Source organism: Triticum aestivum, chromosome 6A (genome assembly GCF_018294505.1).
Source record: "Triticum aestivum cultivar Chinese Spring chromosome 6A, IWGSC CS RefSeq v2.1, whole genome shotgun sequence".
Classification (NCBI taxonomy): domain Eukaryota; kingdom Viridiplantae; phylum Streptophyta; class Magnoliopsida; order Poales; family Poaceae; genus Triticum; species Triticum aestivum.
Window position 1 is genome coordinate 468712309 of NC_057809.1, and position 21380 is coordinate 468733688.

Genomic DNA, 21380 nt, shown 5'->3' on the forward strand with positions numbered 1-21380 from the left:
ACGAACCTCAGGTGGATGAATATCGCACTCCAAGCGAAGTGGCTCTGGTTGCAACGCGCTGACAGGACTAGACCATGGGCAGAGTTCAAATTCTCAGTGTCGGACGAGGCAAGGGGATTGTTCCAAGTGGCGGCCAAAGTGACGGTGGGTAATGGACACACAACGCTCTTCTGGGAGGATATATGGCTCAACGGATACAGGATGCAGGAGCTGGCACCGCTAATATATGACATGGTGTCAAAACGGACGAGGGACGTGAGAACGGTGGCAGAGGCTATACAGGGTGCAACTTGGGCGCGAGATGTTGGCCCGAACATGGATGACACGGCACTACTATAGTTCCTAGAGGTGTGGCCGCAAGTACATAGCGTGGCTCTTGACCCACGGCAGCCGGATCAGCTCAAGTGGTCATGGGAGAAGGATGGTGAATTCTCGGCAAGATCAGCTTACGCGGCCAATTTCGCGGCCCTTCAATGCTCACCGACGGCAACCTACACATGGGTGTCGAGGACGCCCCTGCGCTGCCGATTTTTGCATGGTTGGCTCTAAGGGATAGAGTGTGGACCTCCGATAGACTGGCAAGACGTGGACTACCACATCAAGACACATGCCCCTTCTGCGATCAAAATGATGAAACAATTAATCATCTCATGACAATGCGTTTTCGCGAAGGAGGTCTGGACCAAGGTGGGTCAGGCAGTTGGCATGACAGGAATGACGCCATCAAGCGATGAGGATCTAGTGAAATGGTGCACCAGGCCCATCTTCGAGGGGAGGCACACCAAGACCTTGCGGGCGATTCACCTACTTGTCATGTGGGAGCTGTGGAAACGCCGAAACGCTATTGTGTTCGAGGGCATGAGGCCGGACGTGCAACACATCTTACGACGGATCGCCTCAGAGTGTGGGTCATGGAGACAAGCGGGTGTTCTACGCAAAGACATGCGTTTCAACTTTATAGGAGTAGTTGGGTGGAGCGAGGGCGAGTAATCCGCTAGGATGTATTAAGGGTGGAATGCGTAGTAAGACGTGTTGTAAATAACCGTAGATTGGGGTATCTTACCCTCTCCTTCTCTTAATATAAGATACGCACACTCGTGCGTATTCGAGAAAAAAGATCGAGAGGAGAAAGAGAAAGGAAGAGTATGATCAGCTGATCGCTTCGCTAAGGCCGCGACCACGCACATGTTCAGTTCGCAGCTTTACCCTGCGATGTAATCAGAGGTTTCGTGTACCAAGGGAATCAAATTTTTTTAGTTCATCCTGTCCTACTAAACTTTTGTGCATGGTAATCTTAGCTTTGTCTTGGATATTTTTCACCCTTTCTCCTCGATCGTGCGCATGGATATTTTCACAAACCAACTCTTTTTTAGGTCAATAACAAAAAAAAGAATCAACTAAGGATTCAGTGGAAATGAATGAATCAACATGGAGTAGATGAAAGCCGGTTATACGAGATCGCGAGTGCAGTTGCTGGGCATGTATATGTAATTGTATAAGAAGAAAAGAAGTCACAGCGAACGCAAGAAGACACCAGCAGTACTTTCGACAAACGTAAACCCACAGCAAACAAGCCGCTGTCATGCGGCACAGCGTATGGTAAGTCCAAAGTTACACTAACGGGGAACCTGTCCCAGGCGCAGAAGCGCAGAACACACAAATCATACGTGCACAAGGTTAACATTGGCCTCTGCAGCCTCTAATTCAGTAGCCTCATAAAATTCACAGAATTTTCAATTCTTTAGTCATATGCCAAACCCTTACATATACATACGCCGCGAAGTAAACATACCCTAGCAACAGCAACACATCTTAGTGGTCGGGTAACTGCTTTGTTCCTGCTTACTGCTACCAAAATATCAGCGCAGCCAAATTCTTTACCCAGAGTTCTTGCTAGTACTATATCGGCTATGAGATAACGTTTCTTCTGGTCACATGCCATAGAAAAATTCTCCATTCTTAAAGAAAACAACTAATCAGAGTTTGATCTGATACTACAGTGAAACAACTAATCATATGAAACTCCTCATTAGTCACTACTGGTATTTTAACTGCCTTCGCATATTACTTGATCACAGTTGATGTTAGAACACAATGGTGCAGTCGATCAAAGGGGGCATGCTGAAGAACTTGGTGCAAATGACCACTATCATTTCGACCATTGCCTTTGCTCGGTATCAGCACTAACAAAGTAGACATCCAATTCATCACATAGTTGCACTACACAATCTCTTGGCCCTCCATGTCCTTCCTGGTGAGTGCCGATACTTCCAAATGGGCATTCAATTACCAAGCATGCCCTCAGAACAAATGAACATGCCATTGGGGTAGCATAGAAAGGAATGACTCTGGAGCAGCTCTTCATCTTATCATTGCCCTCAAAACAAGACAAGTCTAAGAAGACATGTTGGACGGACTGACCAGCAACCATGCGGAGCCATATTCTATCATGACTAGAGGTATTGCACAGAGACATGTCAAACGCCACGCCCACGGGTAATCCATAAACATATGATAACGGATTTTCAGAATCTGTATCCCGGACTTGCAGCACAGCAGTTGTAGCATTAAGCATTTCAAAATCTCTTGCTGGTTTTAGATCAAAGATTTCAAGAAAGGTGCAAATGTTGACAATAGGAGTGCCGTTGATAAAGTTATCATCAAACACTTTCTTAACTTCTTTGCTGAAGTCGGAAAGCTCATAGGATCCATCGGCACACAGACCATCAATGTGATTAATTATCCAATGCAACTTATCTAGCACTAATATTGAACATGTTCCAAACTCGGACAGTCTACATAAAATAGCTAACAAAGCAAACTCCAAAACTTGAACCTCCAGTTCTCTATTCAATCCAGCATAACAACATTTCATCCTTCTCACAGATGTATCCAACTTCTCAAGCAAAATATCAAGTGATGTGGGGCCAAAAGCATGAGAATCATCCAACTGAATGAACCACCATATTTCAACAATGAGCTGTACTGCATCAAGATAGTCGCATACAAAGCTCAACACCGCACTAGTTGATCCAGAAGAATTTACAGCTAAGCTATTGACTTCTTCTTTGCATGTTCTACAATAAAGACAATCAAAAGAAGTTGAAGTAATCACAAACAATAGCATGAAAGATTGGTTGCATGGGAAAGAACGGAATATAGTAAGTCATACCTCAGAGTACTTTGAACTTCTCCTATACTGCACGGCTTTATCATAACCCAGGCTCCTTTAACTGTTTCTAATATGATCCTTGCCGATTGCTTTATCACGACTTCATCTAAGTACTTGGTTGTTTTTCCAGTCGTTTCTACCTGTGCATGAGTTCCTCCCACAGTTTCAACACTGAAACATTCATAATCTCCACCTTCTGCAGACACTAACTTCTTTTCCCAAAACTGCATTCCAGCTTGACGATACAAATAGGATAAGAGTGAATCCTGTTCATCTTCGGCTAGTGCACACGAGATCATCCCAAATAGGGGAATTGCATGTGAAAATATAACTGTGGGTATATCCAGTTTTTTGTCTTTATCATCATAAGCAGCCGAGACAGAAACCATTAACAATGCTTTGATTCTAGGTTTATCCAAGATCAGCTCTCCATCAGATGCCATATTGATCTATGTCATAGATAATATAGCATTAAGGGATATAACAAAACTTCATAAAAAATCCAAAAGAAATGCTACTATACTCAATGTAGCAAATGAAGATATTACTCTACCTATGCATAAAAACAAGTCCGAAGTCCTTGTATGTTAAGAATAACAAAAGGCTAAAGTGAGAAAATATGGTTGGTCAGTGGAATTAATATTCAAATTCTTTTCACCACATTGTTTGCTTATGCTCATTCCTTAAACAGTTGGGCCTAAGGAGGATAAGCTGGAACTTAAATAAAGCTGATTTTAATATGTTAAAAGTTATTTGCAAACCAAGTGTGTGTGCATGGCTGCTAGGTGTCCTTTTTTGCTATTGGATCTAAAGAGAAGTGAGACTGTACCTCACATACTGAACACACCATCTCAGGTCATAATACCCCTAAGCGTGTTTGGTTGGGGGTAATTAGAGCTAAGGAATGGGAATTGAAGGGGTACGAGACTTCAAATCAATTGTTTGGTTAGGGGGATTGGGAGTTCATAAGGGAATAGTCGTGGGACTTGAGACTCCAACTTCCACCGTTTTATTAACAGGGGAGGGGGTGGGAGTTGGAAGGGAATTGTTTTAGTGAGTCAATCTTAACCCTTCATCATAACTTGCGTTAATTTCCCTTGTCTATTCCCTTGTCAATTCCCACGAACCAAACACGAGAATACAGTTTCTCCTCAAACTCTCACACATAATTTCCATCATGCGCCAAACAGGGGATTGGGAATAAAACGACTCATCCCATGTCTAATCTCAATACAACTCCCTACACTAAACTCTCATTCCCCTTCCCAAATTTTGCCAGAAATTATTCAATGATAATGCAGTTGAGAAAGACACATAATGTTAATCTGCAAACTGCTGTCAGCATTTCTTTGAATCAGTAAGATCCCTAAACTAGTAGCGTTGTGATGCATCCTCTGTTCATCTGATTTGGCTCGCACTTCACATTGATTTGGGGCAGTTTGAGCACAGAATAATATAGGTATGTTCCTCACTGACAACCCTGCCTATTGTTTTAATAGATTGTAGGCAATGTGATATCTAGACAGACAAACCATTATGATGTGCAAAGGTGTATGAGGCTATGAGCAAGCAGCGGTGTGTTTCTCCTTACAAGTAGGTTCTGTTTTAGGCTTTTATTGCATAATAGATATGGTTTTGTGATCTATGGTCTTAATTACAAAAGCATGCTAGCATATGGAAGAATGGATATTCTATTTGTTGCTCTTACTGATTTGGCTACAAAGAGGAGATCATCTGGAGTGTATCTATCTGCTGTGGACTCAGACACTATCATTATCACCCTACTAACAGATTACCATTTATAGATGATGCTCTATCGGTGATTTTGACTTTCCAAAGGAGTTTCCCTACAAACTCAGTGATTACGTGGCATACATATGCAACTTCTGTTCTGATAGAACTATTTCTCATTTTTCTGTGAAACTACTAGGTACCCATCTTGGTTGAACTTCGTGGAATTTTGCAAAATTTACTTACTGAGTTAGATTGCCCATATCAAGCAAGTTACAGTAATTTATTTGAATTTTTTTTACCAATGCTCCATTCTTATAGTATACTAAGATATGCATAGATACTTTTTTCACACACCTTGTGTCCGGTTTATGATATTTGTACTCCACAGAGAAATCTGCATGTCCACGCTTGATATAACCCCCCCCCCCCCCCGCCCACCCTGCTGTGACGCTGAACCACCGGTCACGTGGAAGAAGTCAAGAAGAAGGGAGTGAAAGGAGAGACTGGGAGGGGTAGGTTAGAAATGCAAGCCACTTTGATACTTAGATGAAAACATGATGGATAGTTCGCAGACTAATAATTAGCCATCAAAATGGAAGTTCCCTTTTGATGCAAACAATGGTTTAACATTTATTTCTTCGTAGAAAGTTTCCTGCAGATTGCAATGCCATTGGTGCCTCTGAAGCTAATTAAATGTACATGAATTGATTTTCATGCTAATGTGAAAATGAGGCATAATCTGCTTACTTTAACGTAGCATGTAGGTCAAAAACAACATGACTCCTTGATTAGAGGATGTGTCTGTGCAAACTAGTTCCATTGCGATGTTATCATACTTCATTAATACCTACAATTAAAATGATATCATTACACTTGCGTCTATAAATACATATGGTTTGGTCGTTATTATTTAAATCTCAAAAGTTCTTGGTTCATATCCTGCTTGTTTACTCTTGGTTTTCTTTTTTCCTTCTTCCTTGATAGATACGTGACTCTGTAGTCTGTATAGAAGTTGTGTCTATATAACATATGTCTCCCTATGAAATTTAACCATGTGTTTGAATGGACAAGATCTGGTCTACTAAGATAGTATAAGATGGAACAGAAAGAATCTAATTACCAAAGATGAAAATAATTCCATATCTTCTGCAGTTACTGCAGCCCAATCTTCAAGGGATTATTTTTCCAATGTTTGACTATATTAACATATTATTATGTTCTAATATTTTAATACGAAAATATTGGTTTTCTCTCTCTCGATCAGTAGCTGGATATAGTGTGCAACCTATGTAATAGATATGTTATGTGCAACCTTTGTGATAGACTTGGCTATTCACATTCCTACAACTATTACTTTTTCTCATCCAGTTGGTAGAGATACAGAAGACCTATAAAATGAGTTACCATCATGGCTTATACTTAGTACGTGACCATATCCTCGCAATTTTTTGTTTCTTGGCCTTGATGTAAAACTGTAAAAGGTGGCGGGTCAGCCCATGGCCGGCGCAGCTAAAGAGATATTTGGAAAAAGACGACAACCCAAATAAAGAAGATACAATGTTGGAGAAATGGAACACTCTGGTGCACTCTTGAGGAAGGTTTTAAGGGAAGTCAAACAAGAGGAACTATGCTGCTCGCTGCAACAGTATCAAATATCAACCTTCTGAATGCTGAAAGACAATGTCTCTTTGACAGCAAGGGGGCCTTTGAGGGGAGGAAGCCTAATTTTTGTAGTTGTTTCCATGCTAAACTGTAAGCAACTCTCGTTGTAGAACTCAAGTCTCAGCTCCAATGATATTTTATCATCTAACGAAAGGAATCTCAGCTGGTGCGATGCCTGCTATACTGTCTACTATGATCTTTATTTTACAAAATAAATGAGCTACCAGGACCGCTCAAACAATCTGCTAACAGTGATCACATGGCAACGCGGCCACAAATAATCTGACAGAGTGCGTCAAGCCGTGCCTTGGGTATTCTCAAAATCTAAATTTTGGAAAAAAAAAACACGTACAATATTGTGGTCTCAAACTGTGGTTTTAGTCTTACATTGATAGCAGAAAGTCAAAAAATGGGAATACATTCTCAAATGAGGGAATATACTTCTTTCCCTCACGAAACCTAGAAAAACAAATGGTAAGAACTTATGATAAACTATGTGTAGTCTTCTAAATGTTGTAGACAAGTGTTAGATATCAGCAAACAACTGTAATGACATTATACATTTTTCGGTCTATAAAAACCTGCTGTAACTCAAATTTGTACTCGCCAAACAATGTTATAGATTTTTCTCCTTTTTGTTGTATTGACTTGCACTTTGTTGATTGTTGCCATCTCAGCTGGAGGGGTAATGCTTCATGCACCAGCCGGTTCACCCAAAAGTCCGAACTAATTGAGAAGGTTGGGCGAACCAGGTATACTTCAACAGGAGGTACCATCTTTTGTCACAGGTTTGGGCATCATCGAGTGGCCGATCCCATGCACTATCAAGCAATCAGACTTTGATGTTCACATCAGTGCGAAGCCCACATAATCAGGTGTATCTTATAGGATAGGTATTACACAGGGCTTCAAACATTTGGCTCACGAGGATAATGTATATTAATGTGATCTTCTAAAAATATATGTAAATTAAATATGCTCTTTTCCTTTCAGATTCAGTTGTCCTAAATCAAACTGTAAATATACAACACATCCTTGAAGTATTACTTGGCTAAAAAAGAAATCTACAGTTGGGGATGAGTAGACTTCATCGTTACAAATTACTTAGCAACCTGCAAACATAGATGCATTCTTTGTTATTATTTAAGGTTCATAGCTTGGAATATTCTCAAATTACATACGACTGACAGAAAATAAGAACATTGGTACACGCTACCGAACTTGAGATGGTACCTCCTTTCTAGTATATACCGAACTTGAAAGAACCGCGGAAACAGAAAGAATCAGTACAGCAGCAATACTGAAAGTGAAAATATACATTTTATATAGAACATTAGCATGTAGATAAAATTGGAAGTAAGCAATGGAGAAACACCTCTTTGGCTAAATGTTTGGCTATATTGGCTGAAAAGCTCCCATGATTCTTGCCAATGGAAAACAGAACGCCATATATATCTTGATCCTGCATATAATCAATACGGTCGCAACATAGAAGAAAAGAGTCAGTTACCATAAATTGAAGTCATAGGCTCAAAGCCTCAAATAATTATAGAGTAAGCAATATTCTATACGCTGAATGAAACTCAAATTAACATTTAGCAGGATAATTAAGGCTTTGTGTTACATTGACTACACGAATAATTCATCTAGAAAATGTTCAAGCAAAGATCAGAATAGCAAGGGAGAGCTAATTGTGAAGCATGGTGATTGTTCTGCATGTGAAGCATGGTGATTGTTCTGCACTAACATACCTCCGGATTTTTCTTCAGACCCGCAATGAGACCATCAAGTGCAGATTTAAACATTTGAAGTTTAGGCAGATTCACTGACCCTAGGATCTTGCGTGCTGCATTTCGAACTACGACATTGGCATCCATCAATATGCCAAGGAACTGCAAAAGCAACAGGAGGCATAAGATTACCAAATTTAGCATCTAGCATAGTTAACTACAAATAAAGAACCAATTCATACATCTAGCTTACACGAGATAAATTATACTGATAATTAGTACCATGTGCATGTGCTTCTCCTGCATGCTCAAACATCCATATGTTGCCATATCAAACAGTGCCTGCAAAGTTTGCAGTCTAACTGCTTCTGTATCATCATTCATCATGTCCATCAACAAGTCCAAGGCCTTCTGTGCATATTGGTTTGAAAGCTTTGCAAGAGCTCCCAGCGTTTTACATGCAATTGTTCGGACCTGTAGGGAGAACATGTAGAACAATAAACAAAAGACACGGGACGTTAAGGGGAATTATGTGGTATAAGAGAATGACCGGACCTGATAGAATTCATCTTCAACCCCATGCGCAAATATGCCAGCAGCACAGGGGAATGATAATTTAGGTGGTAGTTTTTTCCCTTTGATGCTAGAGGCACTCCCAGTGTCAGTTTTTATGATCTTCTTAGACAGCGACTGAAGCAAAACACCTTCAGATACTCTCTGCATTTTGGCAAGTGCGTTGAATGCTTCAATTCTTACTTCTGTACACATGTCCCTAGCCATGGAGCTAAGCTGAATAGAGAAGTCCAGAGGGCAAACAAAGCAGTTATCATTACAGTGGTCAGTGGAGTAAAACTTGCAAGTTACAAATATTAAATGCACAAGCATGATTAGATGCATCTTTCTTATTGCGTGCATCACAAACTGCATGTTTCAGTAGTAAATCTCATTTGCCATGAGTACTTTCACCTTGTCAAAAGGATTTCTGGTGATAAGAACAGAAAGGTAAATTGCCGAAAATACAGGTCTTTTCAAGTAAAAAACAAGAACATCGCTCCCAATATCAGTTATGGGCATGTCGTATAACTATTCATTCCAAACTTTAGTAGCCTGGAATTGACATATAGAAACAGAAGTATTAGGCTAAATAAAAATGTCGGTATCACATTAACATTAGGCCCACACTCAGCTAGTTGATCCTACCGTTCATGAACACCAAATCCAGCGCGAAATGCAAACCATACCTGTAGGAAAACCCGGTCCATTTGGTCACCATCACCACCCAACTCCTTCTCATGGCAAACTTTTCCGCACAAAGGCCAACCTATCCACCGAAGACAGGAGATCTCCTCAATTCCTCATATGTAACTCTCAAAAGCATGCAGTGGCACAAAAGAAAACATATGTACCCATAAATGACAAAATCTCACCAATCGCACAGCGGCCAACCTGATACCCTCGTCTTCGTCCCTCAGCAATTTCTCCGCGCAAGCGTAGCAGCACTCCACAACCCCGCCGCCGGCATTCACCTTCTCGAGGACCGCAGCGAGGCCGCTGAGCGCCTCCGCCCGTGCCAACGGGTAGAGTCCGCTGGCCATCGAGACTAGTGCTTGGATCTCCATCTCAGGGTCAGCGCCTGAGCTACTGGATGCATGCGGCCCCATAAACCGAGCCCGCTTGGCGACGGACGGGCCGGGTTCGGAAGCGGCGAGGCCCTCGTCCATGAGATTCACGGCCCCATAAGCTTGGAAAGAATTTTGCAAAACCCATATAAGTATATTTCTTGCAAACTAAAACTAATAATCTCTAGCAAATTAAAATTAGAACTGCATGCTGGTCGCATATTACTGTATGATTAAATTTTCAGGTCTTTGTAACTGTTATTCTGATATCAGCACAGACCTGAAAAGAAGTATCAATTTCCATATAGCTGAGAATTTAAAAATTAAATAGCAACAATGCAGCTGTATGGATTGAACTCCTCCTCGAAGTATATATGCATTTAGATTTAGTTACACATGTTCATTCCAGCTAACTTTTATCCAGATTGCTTAGGACATTGTCATCCAAACAGTTGATGGAAAGAATTTAGCATAATACTACAAAACACAGGAGCTAGCATAGAGTTTTGTAAGGGGCATATCTATGTTTTCTTCTCAACGGTAGTGGCCGCCTAACTTACTTTACAAAATGGGACAAGGATAATGGAAGGATGGCCTTGTGCCCTTTATTCATGGAATGGTACTAATCAATACTCATCTACTGCATAAGTTTCTTCATGGTTTTTAGACTATAATCCTGACATTTTTTTGCCTTCCTAAATCCTAATCCTGTAGGGGATTGCTGTCTGCTACATGGCCTAGATGAGCATAGGCCTTGTCAACGGCATAGCCAGGATTGGCTGACGCCCCGGGCCAAAATTGAAGGGAAAAAATTCTCAAAAACTACCCCAGTTTTAAGGCATTCAAAAGCAACGCTCATTTGCAACTGATAAAAATCTGAACACATTATTTAATAGTGCTTCATCTGATAATGTAACACATAACAGAAGACAATATAAAGGATAAATAATACAATAGAGGGTACCAAATCAAGTTGTCCTAGTTCTTTTGTTCATCTTATCTTCCAGTAAATTGCAACACAAATTAGGAAAACAGTTTCTACTGCAACAATTAAGCAATCAAGCCATCAAGGTGTATTTTGAAGCATCAATTTGAATGGAGCTAATTGATGCATTAACTCAGAGAACAAAATCAAAAGACCTGCTGTGTGCTTTGACAAAGGAAGTTAGGATTTGGGAGTGGGCAGAGGACAGAAGAGTACCTGGTTGGCTGAACGGTGGCGGGAGGCCGGAGGCGGGGCGTCGCTGGACGAGAGGCCGGGCGAGGTCGCGCACGAGCAGCGGAGTGCAGCAGGTGAAGCCGTGCGAGCGGGGTCGCCGCCTCGCCGGACAAGCAGATGAACTGGACGGGGTTAGACGGGGCGCCGGATTTGACGAGCGGCGGCCGGTGGCTCGCTGCCTGGCTCGATGCGTAGGGTTCCTCTCTCGTCTCTGCCTCTCTGGGTTTTTTTTTTTGAAACACTTTTTTTTTAAGACACGTCTCTGCCTCTCTGGTGAACATCTCGAGAGGGTTGCAGCAGAGGACAAACGCCCGCGAAGTGCGGAGAGGGAGGAGATGGCCGCGACGTAGGAGGCGCGGACGGGGAGCGGGCGCGACGCAAGACGGCAGGAGATAGCGGGAGGACGGAGGAGTAAGGATGGCTTCCGCAAATCAGTCGCGCGCTGGCTTCCGGCTCCTCGTGCAGAAGCAGATCTACAGGTGTTTTTCTGGGGGCTATAGAAGCCGGAGCCGCACCAAAGGGCCTTTTTATGGGCCGGCTCCACACAGAAATGGCTCAGAAGCCGCGGCTGCTATTTCGGGCTGGAGCTCCTCGCAGCCGACTCCAACCTGGCCTTTTACTGTTTTACCCTCCCGCAAATCTCCACAATACAATAATAATGCCACAAAACAGTTCGCCCATTGTTTCCTTCGTCATCCCAAGCCGCTCCTCAGCCAAGGATTCCTTTGACCCGGCCACCACCCGCACGATCTCCGGCCATCGAAGTTCTCTCCCTCCTTTAGCGGTGGATCGTGTTGAATATATGAGCAAATTACTACGATATTTAGTTTGAATAAACAATAAATAAATCGTGACGACAATAACAGGGAATGAACTGATCATACGGACTAGCAAAGTAGATGAATAGATCGAATCTAAGGCACAGACTAGAAATAAGAATTCTAGTAGGATCTTAAACAAGGAGGACAGAATCACATACAATGTTGCAGGAGCGAGACAACCTGCATTGATGCTCGCCCATATTGTTGATGAAGAGGTTGCTGAGGTCGGGGAAGAAATTGTCGTCGGAGCATGGTTCTTTGTACCTGTTTGTGCCACTTAGTGGTTTTTGTCTAATTAATGCATGTGGTGCTTTCGACCCGTTTGCGGCTGATGGTATGTTTGGCCCGTTGTTCGTCATCTGGCAATTTTGGGTAAGTTGTATTATAAATATGTAAGTTATTGCACAATTTGAAAAACAAAAATTTGGTGCCACATCTCGGCATCGCTCACCTACATACATCTTGTATTTCATGCATGGACATCACAACATGTATGCTAACTGAATCAACATTTCAACAGGTATATTATTAAGGAAATTTGGCATTGCCTAGGGTTTCAGATAGCCGCTTTGTTTGTTGTCTCCGCTAGCTTATTTCTGGTCTTCTCAATCTCCTATTTTTGGCTTCGGTGACGAGTGCATATGATTGCTCTTTTTTCCTCTTCAAGAGGTCAACTACATCTTGGAGGGTTTTCTGCCTTTAGCAAGGCCACGAGAACATAAACACTTGTCGAATTTGACAGGCTTTGATCTAATCTGACATCATTTGGAAATTGGCACATAGATAGATCTTAAATCTGATCTTGGGTCGACCATACTATCTTCCTAGCATGAACTGCATCTTGACATGAAAATTTTACAACAACGAACCATAGAAGACAGTCTAACTTTTACATGGTAAATGAAGAGCACATGCGTTTATTTATGCCACATATGAGTTCTAGAAGTCAACTAAGTAGTTCATACAAGTCATACAATTTTAGTTTGGTGCAAACCATACAAGTCACCCGTGGTTCGATTAGAATTTGAGCTATCAGTTTATTGTGTTTCTTTCTCCATGCGATGTGCACTTTTGAAATAATAATGCTTCAAATAATGTATCTTTATATAGATTTATTGTTCCATTCTATATCAACGCATGGACATTCAACTACCATTTAATAATTGGCAAATCTATAATACATAAATAGTTGATCCCCACTAACTCTAACTTTCTCAACATACAGCCCTTCACATCACCAAATTTGCCACGCCATCCTCCACTACAACTATTTTTTAGCACATGCATACACAAATTTATTTATTTTTCATCTCCAATGGTCTAGCGTATATGCATACTCTTTGTCCACACACAATTGCCTTTGCAATAATAGCTTTTCATTTGTGTCATTTCATTCCTATAAATTTTATCCAAAATTAATCTTTAAAATCTCGCAGCAATGTGCGGAGAAATCACCTAGTTGAACTAGTGCCCCAGACTCGCAAACGAGCAATGGAACTACTGCGTAACAAACTCTACTGCGCCACTAAATTACAAATAGGGAGCATAAAAGACATTCAAGCCTCAAGAACATCATCAGCCTGGTGAAATTTTAACAATTCGATATGGCTGATGTGCAATGTATTCACTATTTTTTATGAGTATGCATTGATCGAATAGTTGACACTAGCAATTTAAGAAAAAACTCTAATAATTGCCCTTGACACCACTGAGTTCTTATTGCACACAAAATATGATCTTACGGATGTAATCTCCAAAACGCAACACTAATTCATTAATCCATTGAAATATTGTCAGAAAATATTTACTCCAACAACTCTCATCGCAGCCAATTTTCACATGCATGGTCGTACCATATTTACTACTACTCCATTCAACCTATACTCTAATCGCACATTAACTTCAGAATGGGCCCACTTCTTGAATATGCTCTCACATGTATGGCCAACATATGTTTGGGAAACACTTAGAATCAGTAGTCTGATTGGAAGCAAATCGCCAGACATATCAACTGCCATTGATTCTTTTAAATCTCACGGTGAAGATACCGCTTAAAAAACGTCAAACCGCCTGCACAGGCCGCGTAACCCACCCCTAATTTCTCGCATGAATCCCTTCTCTCACGTCTCACCTGGCACGCAACGCCACTCAGCTCACCGTCAACCGCATCGCCCCTCCATATTCGACCGCGCATCACCCCCGAGCTCACCGCACGTCGTCACCTCCTCGTCGATGACCACAACTACCCCATCGTCCAGATCCGTTACTTTGTTCTCCCCACACCATCTTACCCGGGGGGACAACGCAGGTGCGCCATCCCACCATTAGGGGCTCGATCCCCCCATCTCTCTTCTATGGTTGGTGCTTCGCCAGGTCACCCTACGGCTGAATCAGTTGTCGGAGTAGCACGGGCCAGCCGGAGAACCTGCAGTAGCCTCCGACATCCTCCTCACCCCCATTTGAAGTGCCCAATCCTATAATCAATTGGAAGGCATTTTGTACTGAGGTAACTAAAGGTTACTGCATGAACATCTGGAAATAGTTTCGATGTGGTATGTTCTTTTCTAGAAATTGAACAACATTCCTACATCTCAGATTCATATAGTGGTGAAATTTGTTCCAGGTAATAAGCAGTGACAATATGTGAAACATGGCTTCTAAGATAATATTTCTGTGGTAATATGAAGTCATCCTATGCACGAAAACTGGGCAGAGGTTACTAAAACTTATGTCGTGTTTTCTGTAGGGAGGTTAGTTTGTAACTTTTGCCTGTGTTCATGAGATTACTAAAATAAACAATCCAAAAAAAATAGATTACTGCCATGAATTGGTTATCCTAATTGGATCCATTTGGTTGCTTTCGAAAATGGGCTACTTGTAGGAAAGAACAGACAATTCTGAGTCTTCATTAACATATAAAACCCGATGCTGCTTCTTCTACGCATAATATCTGATGACATGTCCTTCAAAAACTTCATCAGTTTAGCTTTATTATTCACCAATCCTTAATGATGTCCCCCAACCCAAGTACAGATTTCCAGGTACAGTTTTTTCGAATATAAGAAAAATGACATAGCTACATCTGCTTTCTTGGGTTGTTGCTTCATGCTCTGGCAGTAATATTGTAATTTTCTACGCTACTATCATACTATGTCAAAATTTTGACATAGCTACGTCTGCTATCTTGGGCTCTGATATTGTACCCAACATGTTTCTGAGTTTAAGTTATCTTGCATCAATATTTCCATCCTATTCTCTATTTTATTCCTTATCCAATTTTTAGTAGACAAGTGCTTACAGCTTATTCTTGCTTATATTGTCCTGCTACAATAATCGTTTTTACTAGTTTTTTTACATGCTTCCTATATATGAAGCTTCCAAAGTGTACTACAAATTTTCGTTTTTTACATGCTTATCTATATATGAAAGATTGGTTGCATGGGAAAGAACGGAATATAGTAAGTCATACCTTAGAGTACTTTGAACTTCTCCTATACTGCACGGCTTTATCATAACCTGGGCTCCTTTAACTGTTTCTAATATGATCCTTGTCGATTGCTTTATCATGACTTCATCTAAGTACTTGGTTGTTTTTTCAGTCATTTCTACCTGTGCATGAGTTCCTCCCACAGTTTCAACACTGAAACATTCATAATCTCCACCTTCTGCAGACACTAACTTCTTTTCCCAAAACTGCATTCCAGCTTGACGATACAAATAGGATAAGAGTGAATCTCGTTCATCTTCGGTTAGTGCACACGAGATCATCCCAAATAGGGGAATTGCATGTGAAAATATAACTGTGGGTATATCCAGTTTTTTGTCTTTATCATCATAAGCAGCCGAGACAGAAACCATTAACAATGCTTTGATTCTAGGTTTATCCAAGATCAGCTCTCCATCAGATGCCATATTGATCTATGTCATAGATAATATAGCATTAAGGGATATAACAAAACTTCATAAAAAATCCAAAAGAAATGCTACTATACTCAATGTAGCAAATGAAGATATTACTCTACCTACGCATAAAAACAAGTCCGAAGTCCCTGTATGTTAAGAATAACAAAAAGCTAAAGTGAGAAAATATGGTTGGTCAGTGGAATTAATATTCAAATTCTTTTCACCACATTGTTTGCTTATGCTCATTCCTCAAACAATTGGGCCTAAGGAGGATAAGATGGAAGTTAAATAAAACTGATTTTAATATGTTAAAAGTTATTTGCAAACCAAGTGTGTGTGCATGGCATGCTGCTAGGTGTTCTTTTTTGCTATTGGATCTAAAGAGAAGTGAGATTGTACCTCACATATTGAACACACCATCTCAGGTCATAATACCTAAAGAGAAAGGAAATTACATGTGCCAGAAATTATTCAATGATAATGCAATTGAGAAAGACACATCATGTTAATCTGCAAACTGCTGTCAGCATTTCTTTGAATCAGTGAGATCCCTAAACTAGTAGTGTTGTGATGCATCCTCTGTTCATCTGATTTGGCTCGCAGTTCACATTGATTTGGGGCAGTTTGAGCACAGAATAATGTAGGCATGTTCCTCACTGACAACCCTGCCTATTGTTTTAATAGATTGTAGGCAATGTGATATCTAGACAGACAAACCATTATGATGTGCAAAGGTGTATGAGGCTATGAGCAAGCAGCGGTGTGTTTCTCCTTACAAGTAGGTTCTGTTTTAGGCTTTTATTGCATAATAGATATGGTTTTGTGATCTATGGTCTTAATTACAAAAGCATGCTAGCATATGGAAGAATGGATATTCTATTTGTTGCTCTTATTGATTTGGCTACAAAGAGGAGATCATCTGGAGTGTATCTATCTGCTGTGGACTCAGACACTATCATTATCACCCTACTAACAGATTACCATTTATAGATGATGCTCTATTGGTGATTTTGACTTTTCAAAGAAGTTTCCCTACAAACTCAGTGATTAGATGGAATACATATGCAACTTTTGTTCTGATAGAACTATTTCTAATTTTTCTCTGAAACTACTAGGTACCCATCTTGGTTGAACTTCGTGGAATTTTGCAAAATTTGCTTACTGAGTTAGATTGCCCATATCAAGCAAGTTACAGTAATTTATTTGAGTTTTTTTACCAATGATCCATTCTTATAGTATACTAAGATATGCATAGATACTTTTTTCACACATCTTATGTCCGGTTTATGATATTTGTACTCCACAGAGAAATCTGCATGTCCATGCTTGATATCACCCCCACCCTGCTGTGACGCTAAGCCACCGGTCACGTGGAAGAAGTCAAGAAGAAGGGAGTGAAAGGAGAGACTGGGAGGGGTAGGTTAGAAATGCAAGCCACTTTGATACTTAGATGAAAACATGATGGATTGTTCGCGGACTAATATTTAGCCATCAAAATGGAAGTTCCCTTTTGATGCAAACAATGGTTTAACATTTATTTCTTCGTAGAAAGTTTCCTGTAGATTGCAATGCCATTGGTGCCCCAGAAGCTAAATAAATGTACATGAATTGATTTCCATGCTAATGTGAAAATGAGGCATAATCTGCTTATTTTAATGTAGCATGTAGGTCAAAAACAACATGATTCCTTGATTAGAGGATGAGTCTGTGCAAACTAGTTCCATTGCGATGTTATCATACTTCATTAATACCTACAATTAAAATGTTTTCATTATACTTGCGTCTATAAATACATATGGTTTGCTCATTATTATTTAAATCTCAAAAGTTCTTGGTTCATTTCCTGCTTGTTTATTGTTGGTTTTCTTTTTTCCTTCTTCGTTGATAGATACGTGACTGTAGTCTGTATAGAAGTTGTGTCTATATAACATGTCTCCCTATGAAATTTAACCATGTGTTTGAATGGACAAGATCTGGTCTACTAAGATAGTATAAGATGGAACAGAAAGAATCTAATTACCAAAGATGAAAATAATTCCATATCTTCTGCTGTTACTGCAGCCCAATCTTCAAGGGATTATTTTTCCAATGTTTGACTATATTGACATATCATTATGTTCTAATATTTTAATATGAAAATATTGGTTTTCTCTCTCTCTCGATCAGTAGCTGGATGTAGTGTGCAACCTATGTAATAGATATGTTATGTGCAACCTTTGTGATAGACTTGGCTATTCACGTTCCTACAACTGTTGCTTTTTCTCCTCCAGTTGGTAGAGATACAGAAGACCTATAAAATGAGTTACCATCATGGCTTATACTTAGTACGTGACCATATCCTTGCAAATTTTTGTTTCTTGGCCATGATGTAAAATTGTAAAAAGTGGCGGTTCAACCCATGGCCGGCGCAGCTAAAGAGATATTTGGAAAAAGATGACAACCCAAATAAAGAAGATACAATGTTGGAGAAATGGAACACTCTGGTGCACTCTTGAGGAAGGTTTTAAGGGAAGTCAAACAAGAGGAACTATGCTGCTCGCTGCAACAGTATCAAATATCAACCTTCTGAATGCTGAAAGACAATGTCTCTTTGACAGCAAGGGGGCCTTTGAGGGGAGGAAGCCTAGTGCTTTGATCTGATGTATTCCACTATTCTCAGAATTTTTTTAGTTGTTTCCATGCTATACTATAAGCACCTCTCGTTGTAGAACTCAAGTCTCAGCTCCAATGATATTTTATCATCTAATGAAAGGAATCTCGGCTAGTGTGATGCCTGCTATAATGTCTACTATGATTTCTATTTTACAAAATAAATGAGCTACCAGGACCGCTCAAACAATCTGCTAACAGTGATCACATGGCAACGCGGCCACAAATAATCTGACAAAGTGCGTCAAGCCGTGCCTTGGGTATTCTCAAAATCCAAATTTTGGAAAAAAACATGTACCATATTGTGGTCACAAACTGTGGTTTTAGTCTTACATTGATAGCAGAAAGTCAAAAAATGGGAATGCATTCTCAAATGAGGGAGTATACTTCTCTCCCTCACGAAACCTAGAAAAACAAATGGTAAGAACTTGTGATAAACTATGTGTAGTCTTCTAAATGTTGTAGACAAGTGTTAGATATCAGCAAACAACTGTAATGACATTATATATTTTCCGGTCTATAAAAACCTGTAGTAACTCAAATTTGTACTCGCCAAACAATGTTCATGAACACCAAATCCAGCGCGAAGTGCAAACCATACCTGTAGGATAACCCAGTCCATTTGGTCACCATCACCACCCAACTCCTCTCTCATGGCAAACTTCTCCGCACAAAGGCCAACCTATCCACCGAAGACAGGAGATCTCCTCAATTCCTCATATGTCACTCTCAAAAGCATACAGTAGCACAAAAGAAAACATAAGTACCCATAAATGTCAAAATCTCACTAATTGCACAGCTGCCAACCTGATACCCTCATCCTCGTCCCTCAGCAATTTCTCCATGCAAGCATAGCAGCACTCCACAACCCCGCCGCCGGCATTCACCTTCTTGAGGACCGCAGCGAGGCCGCTGAGCACCTCCGCCCGTGACAACGGGTAGAGTCCGCTGGCCATCGAGACTAGTGCTCGGATCTCCATCTCAGGGTCAGCACCTGAGCTACTGGATGCGTGCGGCCCCACAAACTGAGCCCTCTTGGAGATGAACGGGCTGGGTTTGGAAGCGGCGAGGCCCTCGTCCATGAGATTCACGACCCCATAAGCTTGGAAAGAATTTTGCAAACCCCATATAAGTATATTTCTTGCAAACTAAAACTAATAATCTCTAGCAAATTAAAATTAGAACTGCATGCTGGTCGCATATTTACTGTATGATTAAATTTTCAGGTCTTTGTAACTGTTATTCTGATATCAGCACAAAGACCTAAAAATAAGAATCAATTTCCATATAGCTGAGAATTAAAAAAACATAGCAACAATGCAGCAACAATTTCCATATGCATTTAGATTTAGTTACACATGTTCAATCCAGCTAACTTTTATCTAGATTGCTTAGGACATTGTTATGCAAACAGTTGATGGAAAGAATTTAGCGCAATACTACAAAACACATGAGCTAGCATAGAGTTTTGTAAGGGGCATATCTATGTTTTTTCTCAAGGGTAGTGGCCGCCTAACTTACTTTACAAAATGGGACAAGGATAATGGAAGGATGGCCTTGTGCCCTTTATTCATGGAATGATACTAATCAATACTCATCTACCGCATAAGTTTCTTCATGGTCTTTTAGACTACAATCCTAAAAAAAATTTGCCTTCCTAAATCCTAATCTTGTAGGGGCATTGTTGTCTGCTACATGGTCTAAATGAGCATAGGCCTTGTGATTACTGAGATCAACCGTAGAATCAAAAGCATATAAGATCACCGGTTCGTCGGTGTATTGGAAGAGGACCTACCAGCGGTGGTGGAACTGGACTACCGCGGTGCCGACGGTGGTGCCCCTTGTGCCTTCTCCATGCGAGAACGGCCGACAGCGTGTTGTAGGTAGGCCGCGGAGAGGTGGGCCGGGAGGGGGCGAGTAGAACCTGGCAGTAGGCGGCGTAGAGGAGCAGGAGGCCGCGAGGAATGGGGCAGGGCCGCAACGGCGAAGGGGATCTCGAGCGTGATGTGGCAGAGGACAAGACGCCCACGGAGTGCGGAGAGGGAGGAGATGGCCGCGATGCAGGATGCGCAGGCAGGGAGCGGGTGCGGCGCAAGACGACAGGAGATAGCGGGAGGACGAACGAGTAGGGATGGCTTCTGCAAATCCGCCGCGCTCTGGCTTCCGGCTCCCCTTTGGAAATATTTCGGGATCTGACCCTGTTGCCTACCACCAGGGGGTGGCGGTAGGTTTGCACGTCCTGCCGCCATGGGCTCTGGCGGTAGGTCCCTTGACGGCGACTGACGGTCGTCGGCTCGTGCTGAGGTGGAAAAGGGCCTACCGCCATGGGCTCTGGCGGTAGGGTACTGAAGCCTACCGCCAGCACCTCTGGCGGTAGGGTCCTGGGTGGTGGATAAGGTGGATAAGGGGCTGGTTTGTGGGCCCTAATGCCTATGACCTTCCAACTAACGCCTATGACCTTCCACCGGTATGCTAGAGAAGTAACATGTTACTCCAAAATGTGTTTCAACACTAACATCCATTTTATATGCACTCACCGCCTCCTCTATGCAAGTACTTCACCTAGATAGATCATGAAGTGCCAAAAGATGTCCAAAAGGACAAATATGAAGATTGTCTTAGGCGCCAGTAGCTGTTTGAAGGAAGGTTTCAAATAGGCTTGGAGGAAGAGCGTCGTCATAAAGAGAGGATGGAGCAGAAGTAACGCGAGGAGGAGAGGGCAAGCCAAACAAATCCTGCTCGTGAGGAGAGGACAAGAAAGCTTGCAAAGGCTCGCAAGGCACAAGAGGAGGATGAGGCACGTGACAAGAAGGGGAAATGGCCCCGTATGACTCAGTAAAGCCTTCGCTTCGGTGGACTCGTCATGTAACC

General features: G+C 41.4%; 1 pseudogene; it reads right to left on the minus strand.

The window, feature by feature from the left end:
* Window positions 1-1702: 1702 nt before the first annotated feature.
* LOC123127952 (protein SIEL-like) lies at window positions 1703-11618 on the minus strand (annotated as a pseudogene).
* Between the last annotated feature and the right edge of the window lie 9762 nt (window positions 11619-21380).